An 18301-nucleotide genomic window follows, 5' to 3' on the forward strand; every position below is an offset into this window, starting at 1 on the left:
GTCTTCGCTAAATTTTATTCGTAGTTCCACGTTGATATCCTAGCTTCTTTAGATTAGCACTCGAATTGAGAAGATGTGTGAAATACATATTTTCATTTCGTCATATCATTTGTGTAAAATATAATTTTTTCATTTTTCGAATTATTGTTTTTTTCAAAATTCCGTGCGTCCAAATATATTCCCTTACGCTATTACAAAAATAAAATGTCTTACTTCCGCAAATGATAAACGTTTGTAAAAATGTAGGGGGTTACAGGGGGTTTGCTCATCTCTTCTATTTTCTATATGCATTCGCACATTCTTGTCCAAGATTTTTTAGTTCAGATTCGTACTGCGGAGGTGTTCTGTGAGACTTGTCATCATAATTTTAGGAGTTAGTTTTGTTGGATGTGTAGTTTTAACAGCAAAGCTGTTCATGCTGACCGTACTGTGTGCGGCGTTATACATTAAAAGGGCCCATCTCCCCGCTAGGGGTCTCGAGTAAATGCGTCGCATAGGGGGTGGGTGTTTTGCGTTAACGTTTAGTGTTTGGGTAGTTGGTTGTAGTGAATGCGTTGTATCAGCAGCTTCTTGACGTACTTTGAATGAGTCAAGGATATAAGGCGCGTTCGTAGCCTTTCATTCTGTGTCGGTTTTGTGGCGCAGTGGGAAGAGCACCATGTACCCCGCGTTCCGCCCACACGTAGTGAATGCGTTGTATCAGCAGCTACTTGACGTAGTATGAATGATCAAGGATATAAGGCGCGTTCGTAGCCTTCCATTCTGTGTCGGCTTTGTGGCGCAGTGGGTAGAGCACCATGTACCTTGCGTTCCGCCCGCAGGGTCGTGGGATCGAAACCAGGCGCCGGTAAGTATTATTTTTTTATATAGTGTAGGCGGAGGGGTGCGGACGTGTTGTTGAGAGCGAGGAGGGTAGTGTGATGCGGAAGAGGAGGAGTGGGGGAGAGGGCACACCTGGAACAGCTGTTGCGGATGCCGAGGCACTCCAACGCCGACAACGCCGGGTGACATCGTGAGTTAAGGAAATGCTCTGCATTTAAAAAATTCGAAATCTTCCCGTAGGGGAACCGTGAGTAGTATGCGAAGCAGCCACGGGGTCGACTCAAGTTCTCATTAGTTCAGCTGCGTGAGCCGTCGTTGCATCAGTAGTAGCTTCTTGACGGCGATGACGTTTCATTTTGGTTTCGCGGGCCCGAAGTTCGGGATCGGCCTGTCGCCGCTGCCGTTTCATCGCAGCGGCTCGAGCCCTCTTCTCCGCAGCACTGTCCGTGGCGCTCACGCTGGCGTTGACGCTGACTCATTGCGGTGCTGCGGGAGAAGAATGAGGGGAGCGGAATAAGTCATTCATACCCCGGAGCTACAGTGGCACCCCCAACGGACCATGCAGCGGCTACTGCAGGTGTTGCCAACGGTTGCACAATCCCGGAGCGAAGAGGTGCGTCGGAGAGGAGAGGAGGACTGCTGGAGAGGAGAAGAGGATCAGAGAGGAGAGGAGGAATGCCTCGCATACTACTCAGGGTTCCCCTACGGGAAGATGAGGGCGGCGGTTCAACGCGAAGCTATCTGATGATGGATACTTTGGTTGGCCAATCCTTAGGGGCATCCTGCCACAATCATCATCAGCGTTGCCTGGCCAGGCATGCGCAGTGGGGGTGTGGACGCCGCACGGTGGAGGGAGAGACATAGCCGGTGGAGAGCACGGTGGAGGGAGGGACAAAGGTCTGTCCTGCAGTCTTTACATAGACAGAAATCCTCAAGCTCCGCCATGATAATAATGTTCCTGAACTTAGTGCAAGCTTCGCCAATTTTTCCATTTTTTGTATTTGTTGGTTCTGCTACGTATTTGATTCGTATCAAAAGCAAATACATAGCTTGCTGTTGCGTTTTATTGTGGGTATACAAACTTGTATCTGGGTTCTCGCGCACCTTATTTTCGAGGTGATGCTCTGTGCTCGTATTTGCTATATATATATATATATATATATATATATATATATATATATATATATATATATATATATATATAGAAGTTACGAGATACGAGAACCCCACAGAGAGAAAATGCTTCGACATCTACACCAAGGCGGGACCGCGTTACATTCTAGCTCAGTGTAAAAATCGATCACCGCATCACAAAAATCTTTCACAGAAACAGGAAGAGGCATTTGAGGTTTAAGGGGGCGCTCAGACATCACAATCAAACCCACCCACAAAGGTGGCGAAATTGTTATTATGAATAAGCAGGACTACATCACTGAGGCAGAAAGACCGCTCAGCGATACTTCTTTCTATAAACCAACCGACACCGATCAGACTTCAAAATTTAAGAACCATGTAAGCGAGACACTGATGGCGCTCGCCAAGGACATAAAAATTCCGGAAAAAATTGCAGCCTCACTTCAAGTTTTAAGTCCAGTTCCAGGACGATTTTATATGTTGTCTAAAATACATAAAGCAAAAAATCCAGGCAGACCAATCATCTCCGGTATAGGCACGGTAAAAGAAATGATCTCTAGTTTTATTGATAGCTTAATGAAAGACATTCCTCCCACACTACCTTCGTATGTGCGGGATACAAACCATTTTCTGGCTGGTATTATGGATCTAGTTATACTGGAAGATAGCATGCGAGTCACTCTCGCCATCGCCTCGCTATATACAAATATTCCACACTCGGACGGCATCCGATCTGTCATCCATGCGTGCGATGATGCCTCCCAAAAGAATTCAATTGATGGTGAAACTCTCGACTAGCTTTTAAAGCTTGTCTTGGAGCTGAACAACTTTGAGTTCGACAATAAGCACTACGTGCAAATCGACGGGACCTCGATGGGAACAAAAATTGAACCCAACTATGCTAATATTTTCATGGGAACGTTGCAGTCTGAATTTCTAAGCAACGCACAGCTTCACCCTTTTTTCTATCGAAGGTTCCTTGACGATATTTTTCTCTTTGGTGCCATGGGGAAGAGGAACTTCTAAAATTTATAACCGCTTTGAACAACGCCCACAAGAAAATTTCATTCTCCCACACATATTCCGCATCAGCGATTATTTTCTCAATGTTTCAGAGAGAATATCAGACAACAAACATGTGACCTGAGTGTACAGGAAGCCAACAGACCGACATCAATACTTTCATTTCAAAAGCAACTACGTTAAACACTGTAAACTCGGCATACCATACAGTCAGTCTCTAAGTTTTAGAACGATATGCTCTTACCCAGCTGATGTAGCCTCTAACTGTCAACAACTAACTAATGACCTAACACGACAACAATACCCACCGTCTCTCATCAGTGATGCAATTAGGTCTGAAAAACAGGACCGCCGCCACGTGATAACCAACTCAAAAGCCAAATCTTTGAATACGACCCCTAACCTTATTCTAACATATGCCGCTTCGTCCTCCAACGTAAGCTCCATACTAAGAAAGCACCACAACATTTTACTTCTAAGCGAAAGGTTTCGAAGTGTTTTCCCTGAGCCTCTCCGCGTCGTGTACCGACGTGCGAAGAACATCAGAGATATTGTAACGACATCTAAGGTCAACGCCCCCCGTTTCACAGGCAGCGGACCTTGCAATAAGCCTAGGTGCAAACTGTGCCCCATGATGACTAAAGCCTCTATCGCCACCAGCACCACGTCTTCATTCTCTTTCCAGATAAGAGGAAACTTTGACTGTGACAGCGCAAACATTGTCTACCTTCTTCAATGCACCATATGCCACGCCCAGTACGTTGGTCAAACTGAGAATCCGTTTAGAATGAGAATCAGCAACCACCGAGCACACATAAAGTTTCTACCACACCTTCCCCTATCTAAACATGTAAATAATCTAGGCCACCCCTTCCACACGTTCACAGATACGGTGCTTCAGTGCAATTTAAAAACGCATTATGACCGTGAAGACCAAGAATCGTATCTTATTTACAAGTTTAAAACTGTCTTGAGCGGCATAAATGAAAACACAGGCCGATTGTCTTGCTTGCCCAATCAGGCACCGGAGAAGGCGGATGCAACGAACAACTGGGAAACTTTGTTCTTAAAGAGAAGCGTTTTTCCTTGTCCTTTTCTCTCTTTTTTTCAAATCTTTGTATAGTGTAATGTGTACGTAAATACTTTGTACTGTGTCAGTATACTGCTTGTGTATTGTTGCCGCACCGTATAGGCACGAATGTACATAGCTTTCACCATTGTACCCCTTGCTTTATTTTATTTTGTTTTTATATTATTATCAATCTGTGTCCTTTTGCACTGAAAAATTGCTATTGTTAATATGATCTTGCATGAACGCTCTTCGAGAACTTCATGTGTCACTGTATATCTCCCCCTTTGTATGTGTTATTTATTCTTATGTCCACTTATATTTCGGTATTTATGTGATCTAGCTTAAATTAACCTTACTTTGCATTGTGTTGTCCTTGCATTGCATGACCTTGCCTTTCTGCATCCGCCTCGTGGACGGCCATCACGTTTAACGCAGGAAATTGCTTCCGCGTTTTCACCCCATGTGAAACCACGTGCCGTTTTGGGGCTTTCTTCGAGCCTCTTTTATCCCTGCATTTCCCAGCTACGGTTCTCTCGCCCCTCCTGCTAAAAACACACCCCTCTGTTGTTTCAGTCCAAGACTTCGTTCCTTCCTCTTTCTTTATTTTTTCTTTTTTTTGTGTGTGTGTGAGTGTGTGTTCACGCTTGCACTAGGCGTCCGTAATTCACTCTGGTCTCCCCCAACCTTTTCTCCTAACCAGTCAATTTCCCGTTAAGAAACGAGCAGGAAACGAGCCCCTCCTTTGTCCCTAACTTCCTTGCTTTCCCGTCGTGACTTCAGTGCCATGCAGCGCCTTCCTCTCATCCTATCGCCTCGCCTGCCTTGATTCCACCCCCCTTTCCCCTCTGTTACCCTGCGCCACTCCAACGCTCCCCCCCTTGCGTTCTGGGGCTTCGCATGCCTATGTGTCGCGTAGAGCCTACATTTTGCTTGATACATCTTCTTGCCCCGCCCACAACTGAACTGTATCTAAACCCAACTGATATGCACTATTTGTACCTTTGAAAAAGACCGGTCCCCGGTCGAAACGTGAGACTAAATGTTGTTATCTTTTTCACTTGGACTTCTCTTCGTATATATATATATATATATTCTGATTCGCTACATGCATAGCGAGGGCCTCTGTTCTGGCAGTCTTGGTGCCAAAGGGAGCTTAAGAGGGTTTAAAGCTGGTCGACCACTCTGGACATGTCGTAGACACTCGAGTCACGACCCGGGGGTTAAAAAGAAGGTCCCCTTCACCCCGATTAGTCCGAATGGCGCTGGCCACCACCCCCAAGCACAGGAAACAAACATACCTAACATAAATACCCAAGAAAGTGAATGGGAAAATCGCCCCGCCGGTAGCGTAGTGGTTATCGCACCAGACCGGTATTCTGGAGGTCGTGGGTTCGGATCCCACCTGGCGGGCATTTTTTCTTCACTTTCTTTCTTTCTTTCCAAATAAATTCTTAATCTGTTTCAATGATCTACCACATCCTCCCCTTTGCTTTCCGAGGTTTTCTCGACTGCCAACCCTTATTTCTGTGTTATATATATATATATATAAATATATATATATATATATATATATATATATATATATATATATATATATATATATATATATATTTATATATATTTTTATATATATATATATAGACAGTCTTGATTGACGAAGTGTGTTTATTTACAGTGTTGTGACTCAGGCACAGCAGAAAACAGATCGGGAAGCGGCCGATCTGGCAGTCACCACAGTTAGATTTTGCTCCCCTGACAAAACCCAACCACCTCAATTCTCCTCTTCTACCAAAACCACCGTGGGCTTCGCCAATCCTTTCCCTTAAAGACCCCGGGATACAGTATCCCTCGTAGAAAGTAACACTTCCCTGCGGCATGACGAAGCTCACCGAACGAGTTCAAGTTGTCCGGGTTGGCGAGGCTTCAGGCGGGCGACGTGAATAACTTGAGTCTTGCGAGATCGGCGGTCTGGTTACATCCCTTTAGCGATTTCATAATTCTGATCGCTTAGCTTTCGCACAACTACAAAAGGGCCTGTGTAGGTTGATACAAACTTCTGGCACAAAACACGTTTGCGTATCGGTGTCCAGAGCCGGACAACGTGACCGGTAAAGTACGAAGCTGTGCATGTCGTCGGTTATATCGTGCCTTAGTCTTCGCCTGGTACGTCAACGCCTGTAGTCGGGCAAGGCGGCGCGCCCCTTCAGCACGACAGAGAGTCTGCGCTATAAAATCATCTTCATGGTTAGAAAAGGGCAAGATTGTGTCCAGGAAGCTGCTTGGCAGTCGCGTGTAAAAAAAACATACGTATGCTATGACCTCATGTTTAGCGGTATTGTAAGCGTATGTAATAAAAGGTACCACATCGTCTTAGTTTTTGTGATCCGGGGATACGTACATGACCAACATGTTTGTCAGTGTACGATTTGTTCGCTCAGTCTGGCATTTGGTTGGCGGGTGATATGGCGTGCTGTGTCGGTACTGTGACCCACACATATGAAGGAGCTCCTCGACGATATCCCCTGTGAATTGGTGTCCGCGATAACTTATAACCACACAGGGTGCAGCACGGCCCATTATGATGAAGTGCATGAAAATGGTTGCCACTTCGGAAGCTGTAGCGCATGGAAGAGCAGTCGTTTCCACATATCTTGTCAGGTAATCGACCACAATTATCCATCGATTCCCGGCTGCCGACTCTTGAAACGGCCCCAGCACGTCAACTCCTACTTTTTAACCAGGTGACGTTGGTGAACGCACTGGATGCAAAGACCCTCAAGAAGGAACTGTGGGATGCTTGTAGCGCTGGAAAAACCGGCATACGGCGACCTCTGCTTCGTCGTCTTTTGGAACCAAGTACAGTAGAAACTTTGACGGACTCGGTAAAGCGTACGGGCAAATCCAAGATGTCCTCAGGTGACGTCGTCGTGCATAGCATGCTGGACGACAGGCCGGAAGCTATCAGGAACGATAAGCAGAAAACGAGCACCATCGGATGAATAATTACGTCTCCAGAGCAAGCCATCTCGGACGACGAACGATGAAGTCGATGATTCAGACGCCTGTGCGGAGACAAAAAATGGCTGCATGCAAGCTATTTTTTTTTTGTTGCTCTTTCTGAAACACGAATTCATTGGGGAGCGTGGTCGAGATGGAAGCTACGGAATTGACACGGTGTTCTTCCTCAAATAGCTGCGCTCGTTGAGTCAGGCGTGACAAACAGGCAGTGTCGGTGCGGCGGTGCCCGCTCTGGCAGACAACAGTGAAATCAAATTCCTGAAGCCGTAAACACCAGTGAGGGAGTCGACCAGAGAGGTCGCGTAGCCCGACAAGCCAGCACAGGGAGTGATAATCTCTTAAAATGGTAAAATGTTGTCCATATATGTAGGGCCTGAACTTTATAATGGCGAAAATCATCGCAAGGCATTCTAGTTCTGTCAAAGTGCAGTTACGCTCTATTTTCGTGAGGGCACGATTTGCGTAGGCGATAGGTCAATGCACACCTCCATGCTGTTGGACCAGCACAGCCCCAACACCGATGGCGCTGGCGTCTACGTGGATCTCAATTGGGACCAAGGGGTCGGAGTGGCGCAACACAAGACCGGATGTCAACAAATGTTTCAACTCACTGAAAGACGAGTCACATTCGGTAGTCCACACAAAGGGAGCGTCTTTACAAAGAAGAGCTGTGAGGGGACAGGCGATCTTGGCGAAGTCTTTGATGAACCAACGAAAGTAGGAGCACAGTCCAAGGAAGCTCCGCAGGTCCTAAAGTGCCTGGAGATTGTGAATATCACAAAGCGCAGCAATCTTTTGTAGATCTGGTTTGATTCCATCGCGGTCAACAAGGAAGCTAAGCCCATGTGTCTGGCGCTCTCCGAAATGACACTTTTGCGAGTTCAGGATCAGGCCAGCCAGTGTGATGCCGTGGAGAACAACTTTAAGCCACTGATTTTGCTCGACGAACGTCCTGCCGATAATATTACGTCATTTAAATACTTAAATTCTAAAAAGCCATCTTGTGTGACGAATGCTGTAATCTCTTTGTCGTCCGGGTGCATAATAATCTGCCAGTAGCCCGATCGAAGATCAACCGAAGAAAAGTAGGAAGCAGATTGCAGACAATCGATGGCGTCGTCAGTTCTCGGAAGTGGATAGACGTCCAACTTCGTCACATTATTGCAGTCTAGTCTTTTGTAGTCAACGCAAAATACCCACGTGTTGTCCTTCTTTCTGACCAGTATTACAGGGGCGGCGCATGGGCTGGTAGATTCCTGAATTACACCTTCCCGGAGCATTTCCTCAGTTCGCTCACTTATTGCGCTGCGCTCAGCAGGGGACAGGCGGTATGGTTTCTACCGGATCGGTAGTGCATCGCCACTGTGAATTCTATGCTGCGTCCGAAACTCTGGAGGCGGAGGAGGGTACTTACCCTTTGAAAAATCGAACACACAAGCATGCCGAGCCAGCAATTGTTACAATAGATGTCTTTGCTCAGACGGCAATGATTTGTTAATAATTTTTATGAAATTGACCGTATTGTCCAGTTCCACATTAGTCACAGCGTCAGACAGGGAAATAGCGTCCAGTAAAGTGTCCAGATTATCGGCATAAGCGGCGAGTGTGAGGCCTTCAGGAAGAAGTACCGATTCTGAACTTGCCTTTACTGTCCACACGTGAGAAAAGCCACCATCCTGGTGAACCAAAGCCCGAAGTACAAAAACATTTTTCTTCATCGTTGTGTTCAGTTTGGGCTCAACTAACGCCACACTGGAGCTCATATGGAGCTCCGTGCTCACTGGAGCTTCGTGCTCATATGGCGTGACTACCCGGAAACGAACATGGCTGACATAGGTGGCAAAAAGGCGGCAACAGCGAACACCCCTTCACTGGGTTCGGGAGCGTGCTCAATACAAACAGGTAATACACTTCGCAATGAAATCTTTCCAGCATCGCAATCTAGCTCTGCCCAACATTTAAAAAAAAATGTCGATACCGAGAATACCTTCCAGGGTTGCGTACTCCACAACCGAGAGTACGCAACGCAAAGCACAACACCTACCGAGATAATTTCCACTACCAGCAAAGGCTCACCGCTAACACCACGGAAGTATCTAGTTCCCTCCCACTCAAACATAACTTTAGGTTCAAGGCGATCTTTAAATGACAAACTTATCACGGACACATTAGCACCAATACCCACCAAAGCAGTTGCGTTCACACCGTCAACACACACACCTTGCTCTATAGGTTCTATATGTTCTTTTTCTAGATACGAAGGAAGAGAGAGAGAGTGAAAGTCGACATGCGACCGAAACGTCCACCATAAACAGTCTGAAAAGACAAGCTTACTTTTCCTTTGTGCATAGTTCTACAGTAACTAAGGGCTACAGTTCATGACTATATATACACAGACATATATATATATATATATATTTACAGAAATAAGGATTGGCGGTCAAGAATGCCAAGGAAAGCAAAGAGGAGGATGCTGTAGGTAAACAGATAAAGATTTTTTTCAAGTAAGAAAGAAAGTCGAGAAAAAGATGCCCGCGAGGTTGGATCTCAAGCCACGATCTCCAGAATACGCGTCTGGTGCGATTACCACTGCGCTTACGGTGGGGCTGTTTATCCGCTCCACTTTCTCGGGTATTTATGTTAAGGGATTAGTTGTCTGCGCTTAAGGGAGGTAGCCACCGTAACTCTGACTACTCGGCTAACTGTCCCAGATCACGGCAAGCATCTTTTCCTGGGGGAGCCACGCTGTCTCACATTGAAACGACGGACCGCAGTAAAGAGCGTGCACACTTAACGCAGCAGCTGCCCGGTGTGACAAGCATCGCTTCGCGGCGGTGATTTACCTGGCTGGACAGATATCGTCGACGCAAGCCTGATGGCGACAATGGCGCCTGTGCACGAGTTGGGACTACTAGTGTAAAAGGCGGCGTACGGACCACATCGGAACAGAGCAGCGGGCGACTCAGGATTGCCCACATCGAAGGCTGCTTCTAAGCGCTTGCTACTGTTTTACAGGTGTGTAATTTACGCTTTTAGCTATCTGGGTAGACTGAGTCGCTCGCTGCTCTTGTTGAGGGGTTGTGCAAAATGGCGGATACGACACCAACTACCATAAAGGAACTGGCTAAGATAATTCTCGAAATGTCGGCCAAGCTCGACGCCATTGATTCACTTAAGCGCAGCGTTGAAGAACTACAGGAATCTGTTGCACACATTAGCGGATTTTTTGATGAATTCAAGGCAAAGTTGGATGCAGTTTGCTCTGATCTCAGGACACTTAGTTCTAACTGTGAACTACTAAAAGCAGGAAACGCTACTCTGAAACAAGAACTCATCTTGATTAAAAGGAACATGATGGAGTTTAAAGAGTATGCCCGCACTAATAATCTAGAAATCAAAGGATTGCCTGTAGCTGCACAGGAGTGTCTTGAGACCACGGTACAGACGCTGGGAAACAAATTTGGGATTGAGATACCAGCCTCCGACATCGACGTTGTACATCGTGTGCCTATAAAGGATAAGAGAAGGTCTAACATTGTTGTCAGGTTCCTGTCACGCAAAACATGCGACAAGGTGCTGGCAATGTCAAAGAAAAAGAGGCTTTCGTAGTAAGGAAGGCCGAGAACCCTCCGATTGTGCATGTGGCCTCGCAAGATGATCTGAAGTTCATTGTTTAAGCGAATTTCGCAAAAATGTTGCAAGAAGATGTTCTCGGTCAAAGAGGTAAATACGTCATACAAAGGCACTTTGAATTTGTGACTAGTACTCCATTGTAATGTGCGAAGCATAACAAAACATATCGATTTCCTTCTGACACTGTTTCCTTCTGACAATCCAGACTCCACTCTTTTTCATATGATATAATCGCACTGAGCGAAACTTGGTTAAGACATGAAGAATTTATTACCATCCCAAAATATACACTTGTGTCTCTCCCACGTTAAGGACGTTTTCGTGGAGGGGGTGTTGCTCTGTATGTGCACAATAGGATTAAATTTCAATAATATTCTAATTTATTAACCAGGACAGCGATTCTCACAATTTTCTGTTCATTCAGCTTGAATTGAAGCTAATAGTTGGCGTCGTCTACCGCTCTCTAAGCTCCCAAGTTAGTAGTTTCCTATATAAGCTATAGCGTGGTCTAGAGTACGTATCTTCCCGCAATTGGCCACCAGTAGTATGTGGTGATTTTAATATTGATACCCTGAACGATAGCAGTTATCCTTATAAAAACCTGATTGAATCATATGGATTCCTGAATCAAGTGAACCAGCCAACCCGAGTGTCGTGTTCCTCATCTACACTACTGGATCACATCATATGTAACTTTGAACCGCCTTGCACTGTATCACGTCTTCTTGATGTCGATATTACAGACCACTTCCCGGTTTTCATTCTTACGCCTAATACCTGTGCCTAAACATAAGTTGGACAAGCGTGTAATTACGAAAGTCGACCACACTCTTTTATCAGGACGACGTGTGAAACTTCAACTTCTAATTAATGACGTCTCTGCCATCCATACCGAATACAACCGCCTTGTTAGCACTATTACTTCGTCTATTACAGAAACGATTGCTGATAAGAAAGTATACTTTACAAAACCTATCTGTCCATGGGCAAATGAAGACGTACTTGTTGCAATTAGAGCAAAGGATAAGTGGTTCAGAAAACATAAAAAGTTTCCTGAAAACAAATATTACAAAAACCAATACATATCCTTCCGAAATGAGACCTTGGCGTTGATCAGAAAACCAAAAAAACCTACTACTGTAATCTTATAGAAAATAACCAGCGATCACCTCAAATTATGTGGAAAGTGATCACTCAGCAATTAAAAAATTGATGCCAAACAATTATTACCGGAGGTTGCGCCACCAAATAACACTTCAGAAGAGGTGGCACGTAACTTAAAGGGGCCCTGAAAGGCATTTTGAGCACACTAAATGAACTAGCGCAATCGTTAGATTGGGTCGTCAACGTCAGCTGTGCAAACTATTACTCTTTTACGCGCAGCGGAAAGCTCACACTTTTGTTGCAAAGTTTGTCGCTTTTTTCTCACCCTTCCCTTCGTGTTTTTGGACGGCGCCATCTTCACATGTCTACATCATCGATTCCCATATGTTCGTCATGAGCTAGACATCCTGCTGTTGGGCGGCTTTTTCACGCACTTCCGGCAAAAATATGAGTCGTCTGCTCAGCGTCGGCTCGCCGGCTGATCTGCCAGCGGAGTGGAGTGCTTGGACATTTTACGACAAACGAAACAAGTGTAAACAAACGCTTAACCGTTCGTATTGAATGCAACACGGCCATAACACGACATTGATATTCTCTTACCTGAGTACGTTCCCTAAAGAAAGCGTTGAAGCCCCGTGGCACTTCTTTCGTGCAATCGCAGACAACGCCCTGAGCCGAATGCCCGGGTTTGACGGATACATTTTATTCAACTTCAAAACAAACCAGAGATGCGTTTCGAACGAACACAACGTCACAACATGCGTTGCAAGTCTGAACCGCGATTGACAGACGATCGGTTGCTTCCTCCTGCCCGTCGTAAATTCGCCACTCACCTCGCGCCTTGTTTGCGGGGACGAACAACAAGTCACTGAACTCTGGCACGCAAGCGAGAAGGCTTTTAGCCAGGCACACTACACATACCCCATGCGAGGTTGAGTCGTTCGTCGTTCTAGAAAGATAATCCAGACCATGGGAAGCACTATCCACCCGCAGAAGTACAACGTCGCATTTCATCGCGAAACGAACGCTACACACAGGAGGCGATGCACACACACACACACAGCTTCGGTCGCTGCATTGGCTTAGCTGCAAGCTTCGTTCGGACAGTCAGCGATGCTACGACGATACAGAGCTGCGTGAGGGCGACGTGCTAACCACTTCACGTATTTAAAAACACAGGGGCAAAGAACTTGGTTCATCGGAAGTAAAAGATCTTTCCTACATTATTGTGCCTGAAATATACTGGCTAGTGTTGCTAGTGTGCCGAGGGCGGGCCCCAGGCGCGCGCCGGGAGCGATGTACGCGGCCGGCTGCCGCGTGGGGCGCTGCCGTGCGGGAATGTGCGCGTTCGTCCGGCCCGAGCAGATTGCGCGGTCATCCGCGCTGCGTAGCAGACGGCAGGGGCAGAACTTTCTAATCCCGCTTACGACGAAAGCGAGCGAAAGCGACGGGAATTCTGTCGCGCGACGAAAATTTCTCCCGATAATTCGGCAAACACGATCGTCGCGCGACAAAGCGAGGAAATTCCCATCGCTTTCGCTCGCTTTCGTCGCAAGTGCGAACGGGCCTTTATGCGCAATCTCTATTCCACATAAAATAAGCTCTTGCTTGTCGCCTGAGCATACAATGATATGTGACTACGTTACACTGTGCTTGCCAGTGTATTTAAACGATGTCACTAGGTTTGAAACGTAAGCGCTCGGCGTGCAGCTTTGTAAACGCAAGCAGCCTCACGTACGCACGCTATTTTGCTGCTAATAGAGAGTTTTAGTACAGCGTTTGTGCCTTTGCATACGCTAAACGCTAAATTTTTGCGTCCCGCTACGTAAATATCGCGAGGGGAGTTTTAGTAGAACGTCTCATCAGTTTTGCGTTGCGACATGCTAATGCATACGGCGCCATTTGTTAAATGTTTTCCGAAATGACTCGGCGGCTGATCTGCTAGCGGAGTGCCGGAGTGCCTGAACATTTTACGACTATCAAAACAAGTTCAAACAACGCTTTCCCATCAGTATTGAATGCAACACACGGGTGCAGCTTGGCAGAACACGGATGCTCGCTGCTCGAGTGCGGCGTTGGTTTGCTCTGCGCCTTCCCGTTCATCGCCACTGATAAAGCAATCCGATCCGGCGCGTTTTGTGCACGGGTTCTGTGTCGGTTTAAAATGTCTTTTTTTTCACATGCTGCCGGTAGTAGGAATTACAACCGCCGCAAAATAAGACCCGGCACCAGCGGGCCCACATCTGAGACCGCGCTTTTTGGATAAACAGTGCGCGGTGCACCAAAGGGAACGAGCGCACGATTCTCCCTGCGCGGCTGCGAGTTCGCCGCCGATACCAACTGCAGCTACGTACACCGCGAAAGGGCAAGGCCAGGCCGCACACATGCGGCCAGGCCTTTCGTTCGCTTTTCCAGCCTTTAGAGGAGTGTCCATGGTGTCAACAAAGATGAAAAAGCCGAAAGAGCTGGCCCGTAGCAGACGGCAGTCTGTGGGAGCGCAATAGCGGAAGTACGTCACCGCTGAGGAGCGAAGCATCATGGGAGGGGAGGCCAACAGAGAAGAAACAGTTGAAAGGAGGAGGAAATACGGCGCGACGATAATGCGCGGTTTTCGATTTACGATTTCTCAGCTAATACTCATCGCTTTAACAAAATTCTTGCAGGAGGAGATTGCTAATACATTGCTTTATTTGAATACATGTACATCCATGCATCGGCGGAAGGCATTTCAGGACCCCTTTAAATGAACTCATTTGTAAAATGGGACCCACCCTCGCATTAAAATACAGATCACAGGCTACTATCCCCAGCCTTCCGCCATCTGAAGAAATAGACCCGGCAGAAATTATTCGTACAGTTCAGGCCATGTCAGCAGGGAAAAATGCTGGGCCAGACAACAATACTATCACTGTTCTTAAACACCACATCCAGGAACCTGGCGTACATTTTGCTACAATTTTTAATGCGTTGGTATATGCAGCAGTATATCCCGAGGCCCTGAAAACGGCTGGGGTTGTCCCTATTTACAAAGGGGGAGATGTAAACGATTATCATAATTGCAGGCCAGTATCCATCCTAAACGCAATTAAAGGGGTCCTGAAATACCTTCCGCCGATGCGTGGATGTACATGTAACCAAATAAAGCAATGTATTACCAATCTCCTCCCGCAAAAATTTTGTTGAAGCGATGAGTATTAGCTGAGAAATCGTAAATCAAAAACCGCGTATTATCGTCGCGCCGCGTTTCCTCCTCCTTTCAACTTACTCTCCGCTGTTGACGGCGAGCGAGCCTTCCCTCCCATGATGCTGCGCTCCTCGGCGGTGACGTACTTCCGCTATTGCGCTGCTCACACAGCCGTCTGCTACGGCCAAGCTTTGTTGACACCATGAATCCCGCTCTCCGCTCAAGGCTGGAAATGCGAACGAAAAATCTGGCCGTATGTGTGCGGCGGCCTGACCTTGCCCTTTCGCGGTGTACGTTGCTGCAGAACTTTGCTATCGGCGGCACGCGACTCTTTATCGGCGGCGAACTCGCAGCCGCACGGGGAGGATCTTGCGCTAGCTCCCTTGGATGCACAGCGCACTGTTTATCCAAAAAGCGCCGTATCAGATGTGGCCCCGCTGGTGCCGGGTCTTATTTTGTGGCGGTGGTAATTCCTGGCGGCGGCATGTGAAAAAGACATTTTAAACCGATACAGAACCCGTGCACAAAACGCCAGTTCAGCTTGGGGTGACGCGTGGTGGAGAGCGGCAACGTTGGCAAAACATGCTCTTCCGCGGCTCTGAGCTTTCTAGCGCTGGAGCGAGCACCATTTCTTTGACTATATCAAACATCGGTTTCAATAGCAACACGGCACAAACCGCTCTAGAAGTCAGTTAGGGTTGCGTGATCCCGGTTCAGCTTGGGGCCCCACCTCGCGGCATATGGGCACTGCAGGCATACTACTAACTCCCATTTGGAAGTGCGAGATGCGTTTGGCATTACAGGAGGCGATGGTGTGTGTGTTGTGGACGCCTTTGTTTCGCGATGAAATGCGACGTTGTGCTTCTGCGGGTGGATAGTGCTTCCCATGGTCTGGATTATCTTTCTCAAGCGGCGTACGACTCAACCTCGCATAGCGTATGTGCGGTGTGCGTGGCTAAAAGCCATCTCGGCTTGTGCGCCAGAGTTACGTGACTTGCTGTTCGTCCCCGCAAACCGCGCGCGAGGTGAGTGCCGAATTTACGAGGGGCAGAAGGAGGCAACCCATCGTCTGTCAATCGCGGTTCGGACTTGCAACGCACGTTGTGACGTTGTGTTCGTTCGAAACGCATCTCTGGATTGTTTGGAAGTTGAATAAAATGAATGCGTCAAACCCGGGCATTCGGCTCAGGGCGTGCTCTGCGATTGCAAGAAAGAAGTGCCACGGGGCTTCAACGCTTTCTTTATGGAACGTACTCAAGTAAGAGAATATTCATGTCGTGTTATGGCCCTGTTGCATTCAATACAAGCGGCTAAGCGTTTGTTTACACTTGTTTCGTTTGTCGTAAAATGTCCAAGCACTCCGGCACTCCGCTGGCAGATCAGCCGGCGAGCCGACGCTGAGCAGACGACTCATCTCTTTGCCGGAAGTGCGTGAAAAAGCCGCCCAATAGCAGGATGTCTAGCTCATGACCATCATCTGGGAATCGATGATGTAGACATGTGAAGATGGCGGCGTCCAAAAACACGAAGGAAAGGGTGAGAAAAAAACGACAAACTTTGCAACAAAAGTGTGAGCTTTCCGCTGCGCGTAAAAGAGTAATACTTGGCACAGATGATGTTGACGACTCAATCTAACGATTGCGCTAGTCAATTTAGTGTGCTCAAAACGCCTTTCAGGGCCCCTTTAATGCAATCTTTGAAAAATTGCTAGCGAAGCGAATCACTTAATTTTTAGATATACACCAAGTAGAACTGGAAAGTCAACATGACTTCCGCGCAAATTAATCCTCAGCCACTGCAGTAAAACTTTGAGCGAGACAATAAACAAAGCTTTAAATGCTAAATTTTACGCAATTGGCATTTTTATTGATATCAAGAAAGCATTTGATACGATCAACCATGAAATTTTGTTAATGAAGATGGAGCGGTATGGTTTTCGAGATTATTTGGGAATTTCTTCAAAGCTATTTAAATGGTAGAACACAGTTTGTCAAAATTCAGTCAACTGCCTCTTGTGTTGAATGCATTACTGGTGGTGTCCCTCGGGGCTCGGTGCTGGGTCCAATATTATTTTCTTTGTATATAAATGATCTATAGCGGGTACTAGAGCATGGCAACGCAATAATGTATGCAGATGATACTGCTTTTTTGTTTTCTGGTGAGGAACTGAAGTGTCTTGAAAGGCAGGGCAATGCCGATCTCACGAAGGTATCACATTGGTTCAGAAACAATAAATTAACCTTGAACGTATCCAAAACAAATTACTTGATATTCTCTAACCCCACTAAAGCTCAAACCTACCAAGTTAACTTCAAGATGGATGAAATTTTGTTCAAAAAAATGATGAGTACAAATATTTAGGCCTGACTCTAGATTCTGCGCTTAGTTTTAAACAGCATATAACATGCCTGTGTAACAAGTTAACCCTGTCTTGTTTCGTTCTAGCTTGAGTTACGCGTTACTTTCCATTACAGATTCTCAAAATAATATAATACTCTCTCATTCATTGTCATATCACTTGAGCCATTGGGGGTAACACACTTCTCTTACATAAACAGAGTTATCTCGGTACAAAAGAGAGCGCTCCGCATTATAACGTTTAGTAGGGTAAACGACAGTTCTGCTCCACTTTTTTCTAGCTTAAACATTATGCCACTTGCAAATTCTAGAGACCACAAGTTAGCTTGTGTGGTTAAGAATACATTAGAAAACAATATTGTTCTCTCATTTTATTTTTCAATGACCACATCGAGAAACACGCAATCAAACCAACCTTCGTTTCAACCTTCCTGTTATCCACAATAATTATGGTAAACGTAGTATAGCGTTTTCTGGAGCTGTAATCTGGAATCTTCTGCCTTTAGATATTAAAACTAACTCCAATTTTACGAGATCTGTAAAAGAGTTCTTTCGTGATGGAAAGTATGTATCACCGCTGTAGCCAAGCGGCATTTCTTTAGTGTTGTCTTCTTTGAATGTGTGTAATTTGATTTCCCACTGAAATTTTTGAATCGCTAACAATTTCATGAAGCTTCTACTGCAGGGGCCCGGGTACTAGCCAGATTGGCTAAGGGCCCAGATGGTAAAATTTTAGTGTATGTATAGAATGAAATAAAGTTTTCTCTTAAATATATATATATATATTTATATATATATATATATATATATATATTTATATATATATATATGAGTTGGCAGTCAAGAAAACCTCTGAAAGCAAAGGGGAGGATGTGGTAGGTTATTGAAACAGATACAGTATTTGGAAAGAAAGAAAGAAAGTGGAATAGTGTGGAAGTGGAAGAATTTATCGC

This window comes from Haemaphysalis longicornis, unplaced genomic scaffold (genome assembly GCF_048455015.1).
Source record: "Haemaphysalis longicornis isolate Haplotype H1 unplaced genomic scaffold, Haemaphysalis longicornis Haplotype H1 scaffold_10, whole genome shotgun sequence".
In the NCBI taxonomy this organism is placed as follows: domain Eukaryota; kingdom Metazoa; phylum Arthropoda; class Arachnida; order Ixodida; family Ixodidae; genus Haemaphysalis; species Haemaphysalis longicornis.